The following is a 21,887-nucleotide window of genomic DNA, read 5'->3' as shown; positions in this document are numbered from 1 at the left end:
AAGAAAGATAACCTCTATAATAAATGGTGCTGGGAAAACTGGCTATCCATATGCCAAATATTAAACCTAGACCCATACCTTTCACCATGCTCCAAACTAAAATCAAAATGGATTAAAGATCTAAATATTAGTATAGAAACACTAAATATGCTGGAAAAGAGAATAGGTAGAACACTTGAGGACATAGGTGTAGGCAAGGACTTCATGAACAAAAAACCAACTGCATGGGAAATACTACAAAGAATCAATAGCTGTTTTTTCATCATATTAAAAAGCTTTTGCCCAGCAAAAGAAATCACCAACAGAGTGAAGAGACAACCAACAGAGTGGAAAAAACTTTTGCCAGCTATTCCTCAAACAAAAGACTAATATCTAGAATATATAAAGAACTGAAAAAATCAAACCCCTCAAATTTAAAGACCTAATCCAAAAATGGGCATCTGAGATGAATACATACTTCTCATATGAAGAAGTACAAATCAAACAAATATTTGAAGAAATGTTCAACATCACTGGTCATTTGAGAGATGCAAATTAAACCAATGCCGAGATTCCATCTCACTTCAGAAAGAATGGCTGCTATCAAGAATTCAACCAATAACAAAGGCTGGGAAGTCTGTGGGAGAAAAGGAACCTTCTCCACTATTGGTGGTAGTATAGCCTGGTAAAACCATTATGGAAATCAGTGTGGAGATTTCTCCAAAAATAAAATCAGGAGGTTCTATTTGACCCAGCTATCTCACTTCTTGGTATCTTCCTGAAAGAATTAAAAACATCATACCACAGTGTTTCATGCACACTGGTGTTTATAGCGCCACAGTTTGTAATAGCTAAATCTTGGAAATATCTCAAATGCCCATCAAGTGAAGAATGAATAAAGAAGGAGTGGGTTTTTTTTTTTAAACAATGGAGTACTACTCAGCCATAGAGAAGGATAAACTTGAGATATTTCTAGGTAAATGGATGCATCTTGATACCATACTCTTAAGTGAAATAAATCAGATGGACATGTGTAAATTTTGTCTTCTCTGTTGTAAGAAACTGAAAGTGTAAATAAGGATCAAAATGTATAATACATATTGTGAAATATGAAGAAAATATATAAATGCGAAGGGACACTGGGAGGTAAGAAGGAAGGAAAAGGGGAATAATGAGAAAAGAAAGATAAAATAGAAACAAACGTTTTGTAAATAAGGAGGGGAAGAAGAGTTCAAGAGGGAGAGGGGAATGGGAAAAAATAAGAATTAAGATATATCATGTACAGATACAAATTCCATAGGATGAATGTGATCTTTATATCTAAAGTGTACTAACAAAAAATTTAAAATCCACAAGCTAATTCATTATATATAAATATTATATATAATATACTGTGTATGTATATTCATTTAGCTCTAACATTATAAGTTGGTTTCTGAAAACTCACACACACTTGTATATAATATATAGTAAAGTTCATGGTACATAGCTTATGGGAAATAGAACTAAGATAAAAGTTTTAGATGTTGCTTGCTTAATCTCATCTGTTCCATAAGCTTTGTGGATTTTAGCACATTATTTATATAGCATAATGATATTTAGGGACACATATACATTGGAAGAAATTCATATTTTTAAAACAAGTGTTACAACAAAACCTCCTGGATATGCATATAATATATTCAATGTAGGAAAAAAGTCTTCTATTCCCCACACTAGGATTCTAAACCAAATATGTTCATTCATCCATCAATCTCTTTTATTGAAATAACAGCCATCATATATTTTGGTGAATACTACAGTCATTTTTTTCTCATTAATAAAGAACCCACATGGCTCGTAAATAGATGACATATTTAGAATCACCCAAATGTTTCTCTTTTGAATTAATACTGAGTAAATAATATTCTATTGATACAAAATATTACATAAATTTATCTAAATTATTCCAAGCACATCCTAAAGAAAAAATTAGAAAAGTCTCAGAAAAAAAGGGGATTTTGAGTAATTACTCATTTCATATACAGTTTGCTTCTTTTTCTTTATTTTCTTTTATTTTTTTTGGTACCGGGGATCAAACTTGGAACCTTCTGCTTGCGAGGCAGGCGGTAGAACCACTGAGCAAAATCCCTGGCCCTACAGTTTGTTTCTTAATGTCTGTTATTTCATTGGTTTGGCTTAAAATTTTATATAAATCTTGTATCATAATAGAGCATAATTGGCTTAAAAGTATAGTTGTATTACTTTATAGTATTTGTAGTTCTGGTTTCATATTTTTAGTTACCTCCAGTCACTGAAGTCCAAATATATTAAATGAAAAGCTCTGGAAACAATTCATGTTTTAAATTATGCATTAACTTGAGTAGTATCTTGAAATTTCATAGTGTCTTACTCCATCCCAGGCGTGATGTAAATCATCCATTTCTCCAGTATATCCATTTAGTATATGGTACCTGCCTATCAATCACTTGGTAGCTATCTTGACTATCAGATGAATTGATTTAGTATCACAATGCTTATGTTCAGCTGGCCTTTATTTTGCTTAATAATAGCTCCAAAATGCAAGAGTAGTGAAGTTTGAAATTCAAATATGACAGAGAAGTCATGAAGTGCTTGCTTGAAGAATGAGCCTTGACAATTAGACAAGAGCAAGAAAAGGAATAAAGACAGGTAAGGAAGAAGTCAAATTGTAATTATTTGCAGGTGACATGATACTGTATATAGGAGACCCCAAGTACTCCACCAAAAGTCTTCTAGACTTAATAACCAAATTCAGTCAAGTAGCTGGTTACAAGGCCAACACACAAAAATCAATAGCTTTCCTCTACACTAATAACAGACTCACTGAGAGAGAAATAGGGCAAATAATTCCTTTCACAATAGCATCCAAAAAACTGAAATACCTAGGAATCAACCTAATGAAAGGAATCAAAGAACTCTTCTCTGAAAACTATAACACTCTGAAAAGAGAGATTGAAGATGATATCAGAAAATGGACAGACATCCCTTGCATCTGGGTAGGAAGGATTAATATAGTGAAAATGGCCATACTTCCAAAACTGCTATATAGATTTAATGCAATTCCAATTGAGATCCCAGCAGCATACTTCACGGACCTTGAGAAAACAATCCAAAAATTCATTTGGAACAAGAAGAGACCCAGAATAGCAAAAGCAATTCTAGGTAACAGAGACATGGCAGGGGGTATCACAATCCCCAACCTGCAACTATACTACAAAGCTCCTATGATAAAAACAGCATGATACTGCCAAAGAAACAGACCTGAGGACCAGTGGAACAGATTACATGATGCAGAAACAACTCCAGACACACTCAGCCATCTCATCTTCAATAAAGGAGCCAAACACCCTCACTGGAGGAAAGATAGCCTCTTTAATAAAAGGTACTGGAAAAATTGGGTTTCAACTTGCCAAAGATTAAAACTAGACATATATCTCTCACCATGCACTAAACTAAAATCAAAATGGATTAAATATCTAAATATTAAAATAGAAATGCTGAACCGGCTGGAACAGAAGTTAGGTAGAACTCTTGAAGACATTGGTGTAGGAAAAGATTTTATGAACAAAACCTCAGTTGCCCATGAACTAGCACAAACAATCAACAAGTGGGATCTCTTCTTATTAAAAAGCTTCTGCACAGCAAGAGAAACCACCAGCAGTGTGAAGAGACAACCCACAATGTGGGAAAAAAACTTCACCTGCTTTTCTCAGACAAAGGTCTACTGTCTTGAATCTATAAAGAACTTCAAAAGATCAGACCTCCCAAATTTAAAGACACAATGTGAAAATGGGCATCTGAAATGAACAGACATTTCTCAGACAAAGAAGTAGAAATAGCAAATAAATACATGAAAAAATGTTCAACATCACTGGTCATTCAAGAGATGCAAATGAAAACAACACTGAGATTCCACCTCACTCCAGAAAGAATGGCTACTATCATGAAATCAATCAATAACAAATGCTGGCGGGGCTGTAGGGAAAGAGGAACCCTGCTCCACTACTGGTGGGAGTGTTGACTGGTGCAACCACTGTGGAAATCAGTATGGAGATACCTCAAAGAACTAGGACTGGAAGTCCCATTTGACCCAGCTATCCCCCTGCTGGGTATCTTCCCCAAATAATTCAAAGAATCATACCACAGTGATATATGTGCACCCATGTTCATAGTAGCACCATTTGTAACAGCTAACACTTGAAAAGAGACCAAATGCCCATCAACTGGAGACTGGATAAAGAAAATGTGTTTTTTTAATAAAATGGAGTAATACTTAGTCATAAAAAATGAGAAATTAGAGACATTTATAGCTAAATGGATGCACATTGAGGTGATCCTCTTAAGTGAAATAAATAGGACACACATGTATACATACTGAATAGTTTCTCTGGTATGAGAAACTGAAAATGTAAGTAAGGACTAAAATGTATAATAGATAATGTGAAATAGGAAGAAAAGGGGCAAAGGGGAAGGGGAAGTGGGAGGGATAGAGGAAAGGAAAGAAGGGAATGGAATTAATATGAGAAAATGGAAAAATGTAAACAAAATCTTTGTAAATAGGGAGGACTGGAGGGGTTGAAGGGAGGGCTGGGCAAGGGTGAAAAATAAGAACCAAGGGAGATTATGTAAATGTGCAAATTTCCAATGATGAATGTCCTTATATTGTATACCTAAAATGTACCAATGATTAGAATGAATAATCGATAATGTAAAATAGGAAGAAAAGGTCTAAAGTCGTAGGGATAGTGGGAGAGGCAGAGGAAAGGAAAGAAGGGAAAGGAAAAATGCTGAGAAATGGAAAAAATGGAAATAAAGTCTTTGTAAATAAGGAAGGGTGGAGGGGGTGAAGGGAGGGCTAGAAATGTGGAAGCAATAAGAACCAAAGTACATCATGTAAAGGTACAAATTCCCAATGAGAAATGTAAATGTGCTGTATACCCAAAATGTACCAATAAAAGAATTTAAGTGATTAAAAAAAAGAATGAGCCTTGAGAACATGTTAAATGAAATCAATCAGATGAAAATTTTAAATATTTCATGGATTATTTTGTATCAATAACCTAAAGTAAAAATAAAGATTAAAATATAAGATAAAAAGTATAAAGTAGATAGATCTTTCTCAATGGTAGAGGAATCAAGAGATAGAGGGGAGGGAAAAGGGATGAAAAATATTAAGTATGTTATGTAGATGTATCAATTCACACAAAGAATGTAAATATATTGTATTGCAAATGTGTACTTATACAAAAAGTCAAAGTTCTTTATTTAAGTAAACAAAAAAACCCTATAATGTTATTGTTCATTTCTTACCATGTGTAATTTACAATTTAAATTTTATCATAGGTTTGCATGTATACAAAACAGTATAGATAGGATTTGGCCCTATCTATAATGTGCACTGGAGGGCTTGTAATGTATCCTCCAAAGATTAAGGGTGACTGATGTACTGTGGGAAATTGTAGAATTCAGCTATCTAGTTGTAAGAATAGATCACAAGAAGTTTGTTAACTGAGAAAATTAAGTGATTTCTGGGAAATTCCACAAGTTTGTTTGTTAAAAGAATGCCAGAAAACTTTAAGAGATATTGTAAAAGTCTCACAGGAGAAAAACGGGTTTTCCTAGTTTTCTTATTTACCATTTTCTGGAATCAGAGGACTGCGACCCAATGACTCTATGGGTGGTGAGAGAGATAAGACTCACTATGCACATCTGTGATGTTTGTAGTGGGTTGATGGGATTGATTTTGGCTAAAGTCTTCCTGCTCTCTTGATACTATCTGATAAGAAGAGGGCTGTGGTGTGCTCTTTGATGTACAGGATTGGTGAATGGAAACAGGGGACTTGTGAATTCACCTGTAGCTTTTATGAGTCACTTAAAGTCATTTGTCACCAGAGGTTAAAATCAGAAAGACAATAGCCAGAATAACTAAGCTGCTTTCCTACATGTGTAAAAGCCTTGCTTCTTTCCTTTGTGATTGTTGAATAGTGCCAGAGGAATTAAACTTCTGTTCATCCCCAGGCTGTCTCCTTTTCTTTCTTTAAAAGTCAGTGCTTTCTGGGGTCTCAGGTCTCTTTCTAGAGAGACCACAGACAAGTGGCACCCAAACAGGGACCTCAAATCCTCTCAGCAGAGGTAAGGTGAAAATAAGGGAATGATCGACATTATGGGAGTCGAGGAAGAGTTGGGAAATTTCTGGGTAACAATGAGACAGGGGTCTTCACAGTTTAGTGAAGCCATTTCAAACCTTAAACTTTTATTAAAGAAGTTTGGATTTATGATCCATAAGGAGGATCTAAAATGATGTTTGCATACAGCAAACAGATTTTATAATTTGTCTGAGTTCAAGGAGGGCTGGTCCAAAGATAAATGGAGTGAAGTGCTTGCTTGTGTTCAAAAGACTTATAGAAACAGAGTAATGATTGGTTTTGGGGAACTGCTATTGCAATTCAGCTTATCCTTCCTTGTGCGAATGGTTTAACTACATGAACAGAGTTATTAGATCAGGCTAAGTTAGATCTTAAAGAACAAGGTTTAATTGAGGAAGGTGAGAAAAATGCGACAAATGATTTAATTCTAATTATACCTCAGGATAAGGATGATAAATCTGATAAAGAAGGATTTCCTTGTCTTTTGGCTCCTTTACCTCCCCCTCAAGTTATACCCTCGGCTACTTCTATGCTAACTCTAGCCGAAGGAAAAATTCAAAATCTTTGTTCCTCAGCCCAAGGAGCAAAAATGTCTAATAAAACTATGCCCATGCAACAAGATCTTTTAGGACCCATAGATCAGCCTATGCCATTAGTTAAAAACAATAATAAATCTTTAAAAGCCAAATCTAAAAAACGGCCCATGATAAAATCATATCCTCTCCGAAATCACAAAAGACAGGAATTTAATACTGATTCTTCTTCCTCTTCAAAAAGTACCTCAGGGGAAGATGGCGGTGAGGGTAAAGTGAGGCGTTTGTGAGCAAAGTGCCTATGCAGGCAGGTGTGGAGTAAAGATGGCCCGCCGTGGCGGCAGGGGGTAGTGGGCGCCCGGTGTGGAGCGAACATGAGGGGCCCGCACTAGCTGCCTGCACCGCGCTCTGTCAGGCTGCCTGCATGCCCACTTCAGTGCCTGGACGTTGGCCCGGAGATACTGCTGCTGAACCTCCCCTGTGGGCCTAGGGCCGCTTGGCTTCATGTGGTGTGAGCCCCCAGTGCTGGGGAGGCCCTGGCGCCACCCAGTTAGGACCTACGTGGGCTCTGCCCGCATGGCCCAGCTACGCTGGGGCTCAGATGGCTGCAAGTTTCTAAAGCGGCTGGTACATGTGGGGCTGGTGCCGACCGAGGAAGAGTGCAGCCTGGTGGACGTGGCAAGCTTGGTGGTGTGGGCCATGATAGTGGACATCTCATATATCAGAGTGTACGACCACCAAGGTATTTTCAAAAAATAAATAAATAAATAAATAAATAAATAATTCCCAAATCAATTACCATTGATAAAAGTAAATTAAAAACATTAAATGATTTTCAAAAATTGTTAGGTAATATTATTTGGGTCAGTCCTGCTTTAGACATTGTTACTGACAATGTAACAAATTTGTTTAATACTCTTGAAGGGGATTCAGATTTAATCAGCCCCAGAATTCTTACTCCAAAAGGTGAAAAAGAGTTACAATTGGTAGAACAAGCTTTTAAAAATAAAATGCTAACAAGATTTGATCCAGAATTGGCTTTAGGGCTCATGATCCTTCCCACTAAATTATGTCCTACTGCAGTTTTGATTCAAGATCAAGGAATTTTAGAATGGATACATTCTAAATATAAATATTCTTCCTCTATTAATTCATATGTTAATATAATTGGTAAACTAATTTTAGGAGAAAGAACCAAAAGCAAACAAATGTTAGGTAAAGAACCAGATAATGTTATTTTACAATTTAGCAAAGAACAATTTGAGGAAACAATGAAAACAGATACTTTACAATTAGCATTAGCAGACTATTTTGGAAATATAATGTTTCATTACCCTAAAAGAAAAATGTGGAATTTTCTTATCACGACAGAATGGGTTATTAATAAAATCATTGTTACTGAACCCCTTACAAAAACAGAAACTTATTTTATAGATACCACCAAGAAAGAACAGGCTGCTATATGGTCACCCAAAGAACAAAAGGTTATATTAACCCCATATCACATGGCACAACAAAATGGTCTGCTGTCTTAGCTCTATTACAATGGAAGCCTGATGTAGCCACTAATATTGTTGCAGATTCAATGTATGTGGTTAATTTGATTAATCAATTAGAAACTGATGTTATATGTAACTCTTCATCCATAATACAATTTCTAACTAAAAAAATTCAAGCCATGATCAGAAAAAGACAACAGCCTATCTATATTACTCATATAAGGGCTCATTCCAATTTGCCTGGACCTTTAACTTTTGGCAATGATCAAGCAGATAGATTGACACTTCCTAACAAAAATTTAATTTATTTCAACAATGCTCAACAACAACATGACACTTTACATACTAATGCAGGAAGGCTACATCAAAGATATAAAATTCCATATTCCCAAGCCCATAAAATTATTAGGCCATGTCCAATTTTTTATCCACTACACTTAAAACAAGGGCCAATGGAAATTAATCCAAGAGGTTTAAAACCAGATCAAATTTGGCAGATGGATGTTACTCATTACTCTCCATTTGGCAAATTCTGTTATTTACATATATGCATTGATACTTATTCCAAATTCATATGAGCCTCTGCTCATATAGGAGAATCAACTAAACATGTTATTGTTCATTTATAAAAATGTTTTGCTATAATGGGAGTTCCTAGACCTATAAAAACAGATAATGGACCTGCGTATACTAGCTTAAAATTTTAAAAAATTTTACAAAAATATCATATTAAACATGGTACTGGCATTCCTTATAATCCTCATGGACAGGCACTTGTAGAACGAGCTCATCATACATTAAAATTACAATTAAATAAAATAAAAAAGGCGGAATACCGGGAAAAGGAAATTGATTTTTTAGGTGAAGGACAAAACATAACCTATAAGAAATTTATGAAACAATTAATACAAACACCATATCAACTTTTACATATAACTTTATTTACATTAAATTTTTAAAATTTGCCAAAAGGACACATTGAATCTTGGGCTGAAAAACATTTTAAAGAAATTGACTCAGAGTCACCTCAACCAGTCTGGGTAAAATTAGATCATGATAATTGGACATCCGGACAAATGCTTGCAAAGGGGAAGGGATATGCTTGTGTTTCCAAAGATGGTGGAGTGACCCAGATCTGGCCTCCTGAATGAAAAATTGGATTCAGGAGTCAAGACAATGGCCTGGATGATGGGTCTCCAGGAACAGGTAGTGCTTGGACAACCTTTAAGCACTATTCCAGAAAGATCAGAAGAAGAGGCTGTTCAAAAAATTAGAAAGCTCTCTCTTAAACCAAAGAGAAAAAGAAAGAAAAAGTCTCATGCTAAATACCATTCCAAACTCCTTGCTTGGGATATGTTAACTAATCTGGTAACAAAGGCTCAAGACTACATGTAATCTATGGACCCAGGTCCCCCTGAGCCTAGATGTTCAGTACTTTTCTTCCTTACTATGATATCTCTACTAAATTCATCCACTGCTCAGGTAGGTGTAAGTATGGCAGATTGTGATTACTTGGCCCCTCAAAATGGTACTAGTACTATTATAATTAAAGATTGGATAAATGTAAAACCTATAATATATATTCATGATTCCTTTTGGACCCTCCCTCTCTCTTCTAACAAAAGTTCTTAGATTCAAACAAAAACTTTTATAAAGTCCAAGAGGTAAAAAGGGAAACTGATGGATTACTTTTGTTGGGAATAATCATGCTTGCTATATTGACCCGTAATTCAGCAGTTATTATGATCACTATTTTTAAGTCATTATTTTCTGGAACATTGGTGTTATTACCCTAAAAACAATTAGACCTTGCTGGTAATGTTTGGATTCAGCTGGCACAATCACTTAATTTGTCTGAGTTCTGTTTAAATGTACATGTAAATTTACATTATGTATTAAGGAGTTGTCTCATCCCGGTGTACACTTCCTTGAGTCTGATACAACCTTATACCCTCTTTAAAGACATTCCAGAAAAAAAATCTTATGTATGAAGATAGTTATAATTGGAGGATCCCCTCTTATTTTAAACCAAAAAATGCTATTAAGTTATATACACCTCAGATGATTATGTTAAACAATACACAATGTGCTATACATAAAAACTATACTACAAAATGTCTAAGATTAAAAAAGTTAGAAAAAATGACCTGTTATGAGGAACAAGAAATCATATATAATGATGGTCATATACCTTTGCCATCAGGATGGTTTTATACATGTGAAGGAGTAACATTTAATTATATCCCTGCCTACTTGTCTGAGACTTGGTGCTGCCTAAGTCACTTGGCCATAATATTGCCAGATTGAACTGATTTGATAGCATCCAAAAGAAATAAACATTGGTCACCCTATACTGAACCAGGATGTGATGATGATGTAGGTCTCGTGACAGATGCTCAAGTGATATCTATGATAGTATATGTGCTTGCTCAGCCTGCCATAGGAATTCATGCAGAAAAGGCAGTATGAAAATTGGCATGCAAAGTGGTCAAAGATTTAAATGCTACCTCATCTGCCTTGGCATTAATTAATCAGGAGTTACAAGAACACCAACAGGCTATACTAGACAACAGGGCAGCAATAGATTACTTACTCTTGTTCCATCATCAACGATGTGAAAAAATAAAAAATATGTGCTGTTTTAATATGACTGACAATAGCCCAGGGATTCAGGAAAAAATAAAACAATTAGAAGAATTGACAGAGAAAATACATAATGAAAAATTAGGATGGGATTTGTTTCAATGGTTAACTCAACGGTTGCCTAATATGCAATGGTTAAAACAGATTTTTCTTGTAGTCATAATTGTTATCATATGTTTGTTGTTATCGTGTTGTGGCATACAATGCCTACCTTACTGTGTGGGATAGTGCCCCCAAAAAGGAATTAGTTATATGCTAAAACAAAAACAGAAACCATCTCTGTTCCCTTTATACAATGATTGATATATTTAAAGATGATTTTTTTCAATATTATTTCCTCTTTTACTATATTTCTTGCTGTTTTATAAAATTATAGAAGGACTAAACATCGAACTGAGTTGTCACAAGACGTCTGCCTTTCTGGCCTTTCAAGATCCTGTCTCTTGATCTTCTGGATGTTATAATCAAGAATTTGTCTTAAATAAAATAGAAAAGGGGGAATTGTGGGAAATTGTAGAATTCAGCTATCTAGTTGTAAGAATTGATCACAAGAAGTTTGTTAACTGAGAAAATTAAGTCATTTCTGGGAAATTCCCCAAGTCTGTTTGTTAAAAGAATGCCAGAAAACTTTAAGAGACATTGTAAAAGTCTCACAGGAGAAAAACAGGTTTTCCTAGATTTTCTATTTACCATTTCCTGGAATCAGAGGACTGGTACCTAATGACTCTATGGGTGGTGAGAAAGAAAAGACTCACTATGCACATCTGTGATGTTTGTAGTGGGTTGATGGGATTGATTTTGGCTAAAGTCTTCCTGCTCTCTTGATACTATCTGATAAGAGGGCTGCAGTGTGCTCTTTGATGTATGGGATTGGTGAATGGAAACAGGGGATTTATGAATTCACCTGTAGCTTTTATGAGTCACTTAAAGTCATTTGTCACCAGAGGTTAAAATCAGAAAGACAATAGCCAGAATAACTAAGCTGCTTTCCTACATGTATAAAAGCCTTGCTTCTTTCCTTTGTGATTGATGGATAGTGCCAGAGGAATTAAACTTCTGTTCATCCCCAGGCTGTCTCCTTTTCTTTCTTTAAAAGTCAGTGCTTTCTGGGGTCTCAGGTCTCCTTCTAGAGAGACCACCAACAGTGTACAATGGTTTACTCTGTAGCCTTGAGATAGGAAGGCAAGGTATGGCTAAGACTGACTGGGAAAGTAGGCATGACCTGTTGATTGCAAAATAACAGGACACATGCACAGAACAGTTCCCAAAGCCCTGCTCATGGACTTCTGGAGAGAACTCGAGTAGGTTTTTGATAGGATGACCTGGACATGATGCCAACATGGGAAATATTAAAAAAAGGGACAGTCATCAATAAGTGCTGGATATCTTGTCTTTTCACAATAGACCACCCTATGCTTCAGAGTATATTTTTTTCTTTCTTTTTTTATTACTTTAATTTGGCCCATACTCACTCTGCAGAGTCAGTTTTTTTTCCCTACCTTTAATAAATGGTGGATTTTTGTGACCTTTTATGCTTGTTCCAACCAATTTTGTTCAGGACAGATAAAGCCTATAAATCAACCCTATAAGCAGACTGCTGCACTCAAATCCAGGTAAAAGTCTCACGGTGGAGCTGGATAACCTGAGGCCAGCTCAGCTTGTGTTAATACAAAAGATATATGTAAATGATAATTTTATATTTAAATGTCTAAATTATATTGGAAAAAATGAAAAAAATTACATGTATAACTTTCATAGTTTAATTGAGGAGTTAATAAAATTAGTTTTGTTTTTCCTTTGCAGCTCTTTCATTTGTAAAAGGGTAGTTTCTTAGAACATGCTTTATGAATAAAGTTAAAATGTTAATGCTAAAGTGTACAGTGTGAAGAACACTCACACTTTGCTTGAGGTAGTGTAAAATGGTGCATTGAACTTCCGGCTCCTTTTAGTAAACATATAGATATTCCCATAACAGAGTAATTCTACCCCAAGATTTATATCCAATAAAAAGTAAAATATATGACTTTAAAAATGTTCATGCATACAAAAACTTTACAAGCAGCTTTAGTCATATTTTCCAAAATTTGGAAGCAATCAGAATAACCTTTAATAAGTAAGTGAACAAATAAACTGGTACATACAAAGAATAAACAATTTATTAAGCATTAAAGATGATTTATCAAAGCATGAATAAACATGGAAGGTACAGATGGATGCACATTAAGAAGTGAAAGAAGTCAATCTCATATGGCTAGGTATTACATGATATTCATTATATAACATCTTCAGAAAGACAAAAAGTATGGAAATAATAAAACTATCTCAATATTTGCTAGTGATTGGGGTGAAAAAAAAATGGCCAAGGCAGAGAGATTTTTAAGGCAATGCAAATATTCTATATTGTACTACAATGAGGGATAGAAATCATTATATATTTATCCAAATTCCCCAAATGTACACCAATAGTGGATTGTAAGATACATTGCAGACTGTGAGGGATTCTGATATGTTTCTATCACTTCATCAATTGCAACAAATGTACCAATCTGATGTAGGATGATTATTAATGAGGAAGGTTTTGTATATGTGAAGTCAGGAGGTGTATGGGAAATTTTTGCACTTTCTGCTTACTTTTGGTGTCAAATTAAAATTTCTCTAGAAAACAAAGTTTTAAAGAAAAAAAAATATTCATAGAAGTTGTATGAACAGAAACAAAACCATAAGAAAAATTTAAATATAGATATAAATGGAAATGGTTAACAATTGTAGTATATTCATACTATGGATTACTACTAATCAATAAAAATAAATTAACAATATAAAGTAGCATGGAATTAAAATAGAGATTGCTGAATTGGGAGGAGATGATAGAGAAGTTATAATTTGGAATTGTTTATAACTTTCCCAGATGCCCTGTGGTTTTAGAAAACCAGTGGATTTATTGGGTATTTAAAGTACCCTGGAATGGTGTAAATTTTGAGTTCACTGCAAATTCAGACATATTTTCGGTCTCTAGCTGACAAGTTTGTCTTCTTTGAAAGAGAGACTAAGCATGAGCTTCATAGAAGTATACTATTTGGACACTTGAAAACAGGAAATTTTTTCCTCAGAATAATTATCTTTAAGCTCTCTGGGAATAAAAACAATTCCCCAATCTTGTCTCCTTCACAGGACATCTGATGGATAAAGGAACTCACATTGAGGGGAAAGAAAGCAGTATTAGTTTACAAAGACTCATTCAAAAACAGTTCATTCTCCAGTCCAGACAGAGGCTTTGGCAGAGACTAAAGGATATAAAGATTTTAAAGAATAATAGAAAAGAAAAAACAATTGAAGGTTTGTGGCCTAACAATATAAGAAAACCTTTAACAGCATATATTAACTGAGCACATACTGTGTACCAGGCATCTTTCAGGGTGCTCTATATACCATGGTCAAGAAAACACAGCTCCAGAATTTTTCTTTTAAAACATATCTAACATTATTTTACTAAGAGAAATTTAATTAAGATAGCCATGAACCACCTAATCGCATGAATCTTTTTATCTATTGTCTTAACCTATGGATACTTTAAGAAAATTCTATTTTATCAATAATCATTAAAGATGTCAGGGACCAATGGAGATTCAGGGACCTTTAAAAAACATATACAAATTACAGTAATACAACAAACTTTATTATAAACCTTGTTAATTCAAACCACTTCTAACATTTACTCATTCAATAAACATCTCTTGAACCTTGACTGTGATCAAGTACACTGAGGATATTATGAGGAAACTTTATGGAGCTTGTGGTCAAAGACAAAAGAATGAGAAGACAATGGCAACAAGCCAAACCCAAGGCATCATCACTGTCAATGTAAAAATAAATCTTAACCATTAACCATTAAACTTTAAATTTCCACTTAAAACTTTATTTTATTATATTAATACATGTTGGTTGAGGTGTCATCTTTGGAAATAGATGATTTTTTTATAATAAACACCTTGTAGTTAAACCAAAACTGTTAATTGAATCAGTGATTAGATAATCAAATTGTATGCACAGTTCATTCACTCCTTGTAACAGTTTATCCATCCTCACTCTCACTATGTAACTTGCAATGACTCCTTGTAGACTAAATACACTTCCTCACTGAATTCTCAGACTTACTTTGCTCAAAGGAATATGTAGACACTTGTTTATACTGTGTCCTAGAAGAAGATTTATACATGACTGTTCACTTAACTCTATTTCTTGCCACTGTTGTCATGATGACAGTACATATAAGATAGGGGCTATCTTTTAATGAAGATATGAGAATTAAAAACATATGGTGAAGACCAAGCCAGAGCTGTGGATTGGAGCAGAGCCACAAATGATCTATGGCTACCATATAAAATATGCAAAAATGTTTGCAATTGTATGCCACTGTGATTTGAAGGCTGTTTAGTATCACTGTGAAGCTGACTAATACTGTCTTTTACTTAAATTTCACTGTTCATGAATCACCATATTTTCAGAAGTCAATACCTCAAGTAGAGGTAGAGAGGGAAGAAAGCCTCCTACTTCTTCAAAAAGAATCAGCAGGCCAGAAAATTGAAAATAAAAATGGTTATGTAAACCATCCTAATCAAGAATTTTCAGTTTTCCAAATTATTCCAATTCATCCTTTTTATTGAAATATATATATATATATATATATATATATATATCTCAAAACATCATGGTCTACACCTTAAATATATAACATAAAAGTTTGTAATGTAGATATTTTGCCATATTATATAGGTGCACTGTTAATTATTTTTGCCAAATTAAGATTTATGTACTTCCTTTTTGAGAAAGAATTTGATTTATTTTATATAGAGCACTTAAAACCAATAGGGTCTACAGACCACCCACATGGAAATCAGTTGAGATGCTTATTAAAAATGTGACTTTATATTTGCATTAGTTCATTTTTGGTTGCTATAAGAAAATATCAAAGGGTAAGTATTTTAGAAAAAAAAAAGAGGCTTATTAGATCACATATTGAGAAGGTGAAAGTCCAAAACTTGGTCATCTCATTTGTTCAGGCTCTGGTGAGGGCTTCATGGAAGGTAACATCAGGTTGGGAGAATACACAAAATGATTCAATCACATTGTGAGATAAGAAACCAGGGAGCAAGGAGGGTCAGTCTTTTCTGTTTTATTACAACTCACTCTCATGAGAACTGCATGAGGATCCACAGAACTATTTTAATCCTTCACACAGACAGTGCCTCAAATGACCTAACTTCTTTGTATTAATTCCCACCTCTTAAATTTCTACCATCTACCTATATCACCACAATGAGGACCAAATTTAAACATCTACACACTTGGAGGATACTCTCAAACCACAGAAACACAATCCATCCCCTCATATTTGGCAAAACAGAATCTAGCAGTGAGTGTATGCAAAGCTATATTTTTTCAGGAACTAACCAGTACAGTACTTCTGATGCAATATACAGTTTGAACATTCACTGTCTTTTCTGTTATTATTAAGATTAGTACCAGAGAATTTTAATACACCCTGACATCAATTTAAGTGCAGTTGCAATAGCTTTGACTAGAAAACATACTTAAAATTGAAGCAGCATGCATAATGTTGTGAAGCAAAAATTTCTACTTATAGGTAGAAATTAAGAGGTTTGGACTTATTTTTTTTTATTAAATTCTTTTATTGGTACATTGTAGGTATACAACACAATTACATTTCTCATTGGGAATTGTACCTTTACATAATGCATCTTGGTTCTTATTTTTTCCTTATTCCTAGCCCTCCCTTCACCCCCTCCACCCTTCCTTATTTACAAAGACTTTATTTCCATTTTTTCCATTTCTCAGCATTTTTCCTTTCCCTTCTTCCCTTTCCCCTGCCCCTCCCACTACCCCTACCCCTTTGGACCTTTTCTTCCTATTTTACATTATCAATTATTCATTCTAATCATTGGTACATTTTAGGTATACAATATAATAACATTCATCATTGGAAATTTGCACCTTTGCATAATCTCTCTTGGTTCTTATTTTTCCCCCTTCTCCTGCCCTCCCTTCAACCCCTCCATCCCCCCCTATTTACAAAGAGTTTGTTTCCATTTTTCCATTTTTGCATATTAATTCTGTCCTCTTCTTTCCTTTAACCTACCCTCCCACTTCCCCTTCCCCTTTGCCCCTTTTCTTCTTATTTCACATTATCTATTATTCCTTTTAGTCCTTATTTACATTTTCAGTTTCTCACACTAGAGAAGCTATTTGGTATTTACACATGTGTGTCCTATTTATTTCACTTAAGAGTATCACCTCAATGTGCTTCCATTTAGCTATAAATGTCTCTAATTTCTCATTTTTTATGGCTGAGTAGTATTCCATTTTATTAAAAAAACATTTTCTTTATCCAGTCTCCAGTTGATGGGCATTTGGGCTGTTTCCAAGTTTTAGCTATTACAAACTGTGCTGCTATGGACATGGGTGCACACATATCACTGTGGTATGATTCTTTTCATTCTTTGGGGAAGAAACCCACCAGGGGAATAGCTGGGTCAAATGTGACCTCCAGTCCTAGTTCTCTGGTGTATCTCCATACTGATTTCCACAGTGGTTCCACCAGTCTACACTCCCGCCAGCAGTGGAGCAAGGTTCCTCTTTCCCCACAGTCCCACCAGCATTTGTTATTGGTTGATTTCATGACAGCAGCCATTCTTTCTGGAGTGAGGTGGAATGTCAGCATTGTTTTCATTTGCATCTCTCAAATGACCAGTGATTTTGAACATTTTTTCATATGTTTATTTGCTATTTCTTCTTCTTTCTCAGAAATGTCTGATCATTTCAGATGCCCATTTTTGGATTGGGTCTTTAAATTTGGGAGGTCTGATCTTTTGAAGTTCTTTATAGATTCAAGACAGTAGACCTTTGTCTGAGAAAAGCAGGTGAAGTTTTTTTCCCACATTGTGGGTTGTCTCTTCACACTGCTGGTGTTTTCTCTTGCTGTGCAGAAGCTTTTTAATAAGAAGAGATCCCACTTGTTGATTGTTTGTGCTAGTTCATGGGCAACTGAGGTTTTGTTCATGAAGTCTTTTCCTACACCAATGTCTTCAAGAGTTCTACCTAACATGTGTTCCAGCCGGTTCAGTGTTTCTTATTTAATATTTAGATCTTTAATCCATTTTGATTTTAGTGTAGTTCATGGTGAGAGATATAGGTCTAGTTTTAATCTTTGGCAAGTTGAAACTGATACAGTATTATTTCAACCATATTCTATTGATCAAATGAAGTCCAAAAATAGCCCATATTCTGACAATTGGAAAATTAAATTCTCATTTTTATAAAAGGACTTACAAAGTCACTTTCAAAAGACACTGATACCAAAAGGGAAATGGCTTTAGCCATTTTTGCCAACAATCTGTAAGTGAAGATCATAAATCTTATAAAAATTGCCTTCTGGTATGCAAACTCACATACAAATAACCATCCCTTGTGAATGGTTTAGCCTAAAAAAATCAATAATGGCTTAGCATCCATGAATCTTTCAGTGAAACTGTGCTTTTCACTGATGTAATCTGATTTTAAAATTTTATATGGTCCATGACTCAAGATCAGTATTGTGAAACACCACAATAGAAAGTGAATAAGAGCAATGAATTTTAACATAGGGAATTTCATTTCAGATTCATATTTTTGCACACATTAATATTGAGGGACAATTTTCAATATAATCAGAAAAGTCCCTTATTGTTATTCAATGCTTGTTATCAAAGGAATAGAAGGTAATTTTGTTAATCTGATAATAAATAATATCTGTGAAAACCCTACATTACATACAATGGTTAATGTTGAATTAGTTAAAATTTCCCCCTGAGACTAGAAATGAGACAAGGATGCTCGTAACACATCTTTTCTATTTAACCTCTTACATGTTCTTTATGATCAATAGCAGTAAAGTAAAAACTAAAACTAAAACTTATAAGCAAAGAAATTATTAGTGTGGAAAACATGACTCTATAACTAGAAAATACAAAAAAAATTGATAACTAAATGTAGAAAGTCATTTGACACAAGGACAACTGCTAAAGTAATTTTCATTTCTATGTATCAGAAAAAAGCAAAAAATAAAAAGAATATTTGGAATATATCAAAATAACAAATATCTAAAAATAAATCTCATAAAAATTTCTAAGTAATGTACATTAAAAATAATGTTATAGGAAAAAATTTAATAATTTAATTGGGGGAGCATGCAATGTCTATGAATTAGAGCATTTATTATAGTTAACCAATCATTATATCCAAATTGATTTATTAATTTAGTATATTCCCATTTGAAATGTCAGCAATGATTTTGGTAATTGATGGACTAATTTTTAGAGTAACTTCTAACATTTACACAAAAAAGAAAATGAATAAATATACTTACAAAAAATATATTACAGGTATCATAGTTTATTATAAAATATAGTGTGTTATAGATGTAAGGATAAACAAATAGAGCAGTGAAAGGGAATGTAGACCTTAGAAACATATACATGAATATATGGGATAATTATTTTGGAAAAGGTGACCCTGTAGTGCAGAGAAGGGAAGGTTTGATAAATAAATGAGATATAATCAATGGGCTATCAATATGGTTAAATTGATCGATATGGATAAATCTTCATCCCCATCTCCAGCACACTCAATAATCAATTTCAGATAAATTATAGCTCCAATATGAAATTGGGAAAAAATTCTTAGAACAAAATATTGGAGATTATTTTCATGATTTGTCTGTAGGCAGATTTTGCTAGTGAACATTGAAAGGAGAAAATATAGAGGAAAAATGATGAAACAAATTGCAGTAAAAAATTTAGTCCAAAGTAACTATTAATGGAGTTTAAATACTCCAATCCGAAAAATACTTAGTGTGAAATTCTCCAAAATCCAAAACTTTTGGGTAGACATGATGTCACAAGTAGGAAAATCCCTACCTAACCTCAAATGATGGGTCACAATAAAAACTCATGTGCACTAAAATTATAGTATAAAATTACCTACAAATTATATATATAAAGAATATATGAAACACAAATAAATATTGTTTAGAGTTGAGTTTTATCCCTAAGATATTTTGTTAGATATATGCAAATATTCTAAAATGCACAATGATAATATTAGTAATAAATGTCTATCTAAAACAGTTTTAGTTCCAAGCATTTGGATAAATGATATTCAGCTTACATGGTAAAAATTCTAGATACAAAGTGAGAGAAGATGCTTTCAAGAGTATGTAAAAAAAAATATTCAAACAAAAATAAAACTCCTAAAATTTATAAAGGCTAAACAGTCCAAATGAAAAATTGAACAAATTATGGGAATAGATGTTCACAAACATAATATTCAAATGGGGAAAACCATGAAAATTTGCCCTATTTAATTAATGCTTCTGATAATGTAAATCAGAATGACAATGTGATATCACTCTGCACCCATGGTAACTGATAAAATGAAAAAAAAGATGAACTGTCAGTAAAGGTTTGAAGCCACTAGAACTCTTATCCCTTCTGTTGCAGAGTAAATAAGTGAGATCATTTGGGAAAATGTTTGCTAAAGCTGAACATACATATACCTTATGATACAGCATTCCATTCCTTTCCTAGGTATTTGCATCAGAAATGCCTATGTATGTTCAACAAAACACATTTAAGAGTGTTCATGATAACACTACTTGTTATTATACTACTACATAATTACACTACTTGTAATAACATGAGGCCCAATTTTATGATTTTCAGAGACCTCCATCTTAGCTAAATAACTTGGCTTACACTGGTTCTGATGTTACTTCTTGTTTACAACTTCTTTTTAAGTCAGGATTTACATTAAAGTGGTTCTGAACACAGCCTAGGAATTTTGCCTTAGTGCAAATACAATTGTTCAAAGGTTAATCAACTTGTGAACTGAATGTTTGTGTTTCCCCAAAATTCACATGTTGAAGTTTGTTCAATTTGTTCATCTTGGTCTAACACTAAGATGATGGGGACTAACACTAAGATGGTGGGGACTTTAGTTAGATGTTATGGTTTAAATGTGAAATATTCACCAAAGATTCATGTATTGAGAGCTTACTCCCCAGTGCAGCAATGCTCAGAGGTGGGGTCCACAGAGGCATTTGAATCATGAGAGTGTTAATCTCATCAGTGGATTAATCCATTTATGAGTTCAGAGTTGAATGGGCTATTAGAAAGTGGCTCCCAGGTAAAACAAGCAGGTCACTGGGGTACGCCTTTCAGGGATGTATTTCACAGGCCCTTCCTTTCTGGATCTAACCCTTACTCTATGCTTCCTGGCTGCCAGGCAGTGAGCAGCTTTCATCTGCTATACCTTTTTTGCCTTGATGTTTCTGCTTTGTCCCATAACTGAAAGCAATAGAACCAATCTACCATGGACTAAAACCTATGAAACAATGAGCCAAAATAAATCCTCCTATAAGTTGAATTTTTTTCAAGTATATTGAAAAGCTGACTAATAATGTAGGTGATTAGGTTGTTAGACCAGAGCTGGATTAATGACCTTCTGACAAAGATGCTGGAGAATTTATTTGCTCATTCTGTCATCTGAGGACACTGTTAAAAAATTGTCGTTGATGAATCAAGAGGTAGAGCTTCATCAGATGCTGAATTTGCTAGGATCCTTTTCTTAGACTTCCCAGCCTCTAAAATTGAGAGATACATTCTAGTTATTTGCTAGCCAGTCTGTTGCATTCTCTGATAGCAGCTCAAATGGACTAAAGCAGTGCTGTGGTGAGAAATCAATTTAGGAGATTTCTTAAGCATCATAGATGATTACAAAAGTGAGGATAAAACAATATAAATCTTTTATATTTCGAACAGCCTTTTTGTAAGGCTAGAATTATAAGATGATCAATTAATTTCACCTTGTATTGAGGACACCAACAATGATAGAAAATCTAAAGCAAAATACAATGTCATAATTTCCCTTCATATATATACTTTGCTATAATTTGACATAACACATCAAAAATTCAAACAAATCTTATTTATAATTCAGTGGTATGCAATGAA

Source organism: Heterocephalus glaber, unplaced genomic scaffold (genome assembly GCF_053883595.1).
Source record: "Heterocephalus glaber isolate CG9 unplaced genomic scaffold, H.glaber_assembly_v1.0 deba00001613, whole genome shotgun sequence".
In the NCBI taxonomy this organism is placed as follows: Eukaryota; Metazoa; Chordata; class Mammalia; order Rodentia; family Bathyergidae; genus Heterocephalus; species Heterocephalus glaber.
This window is presented reverse-complemented; position numbering follows the sequence as displayed.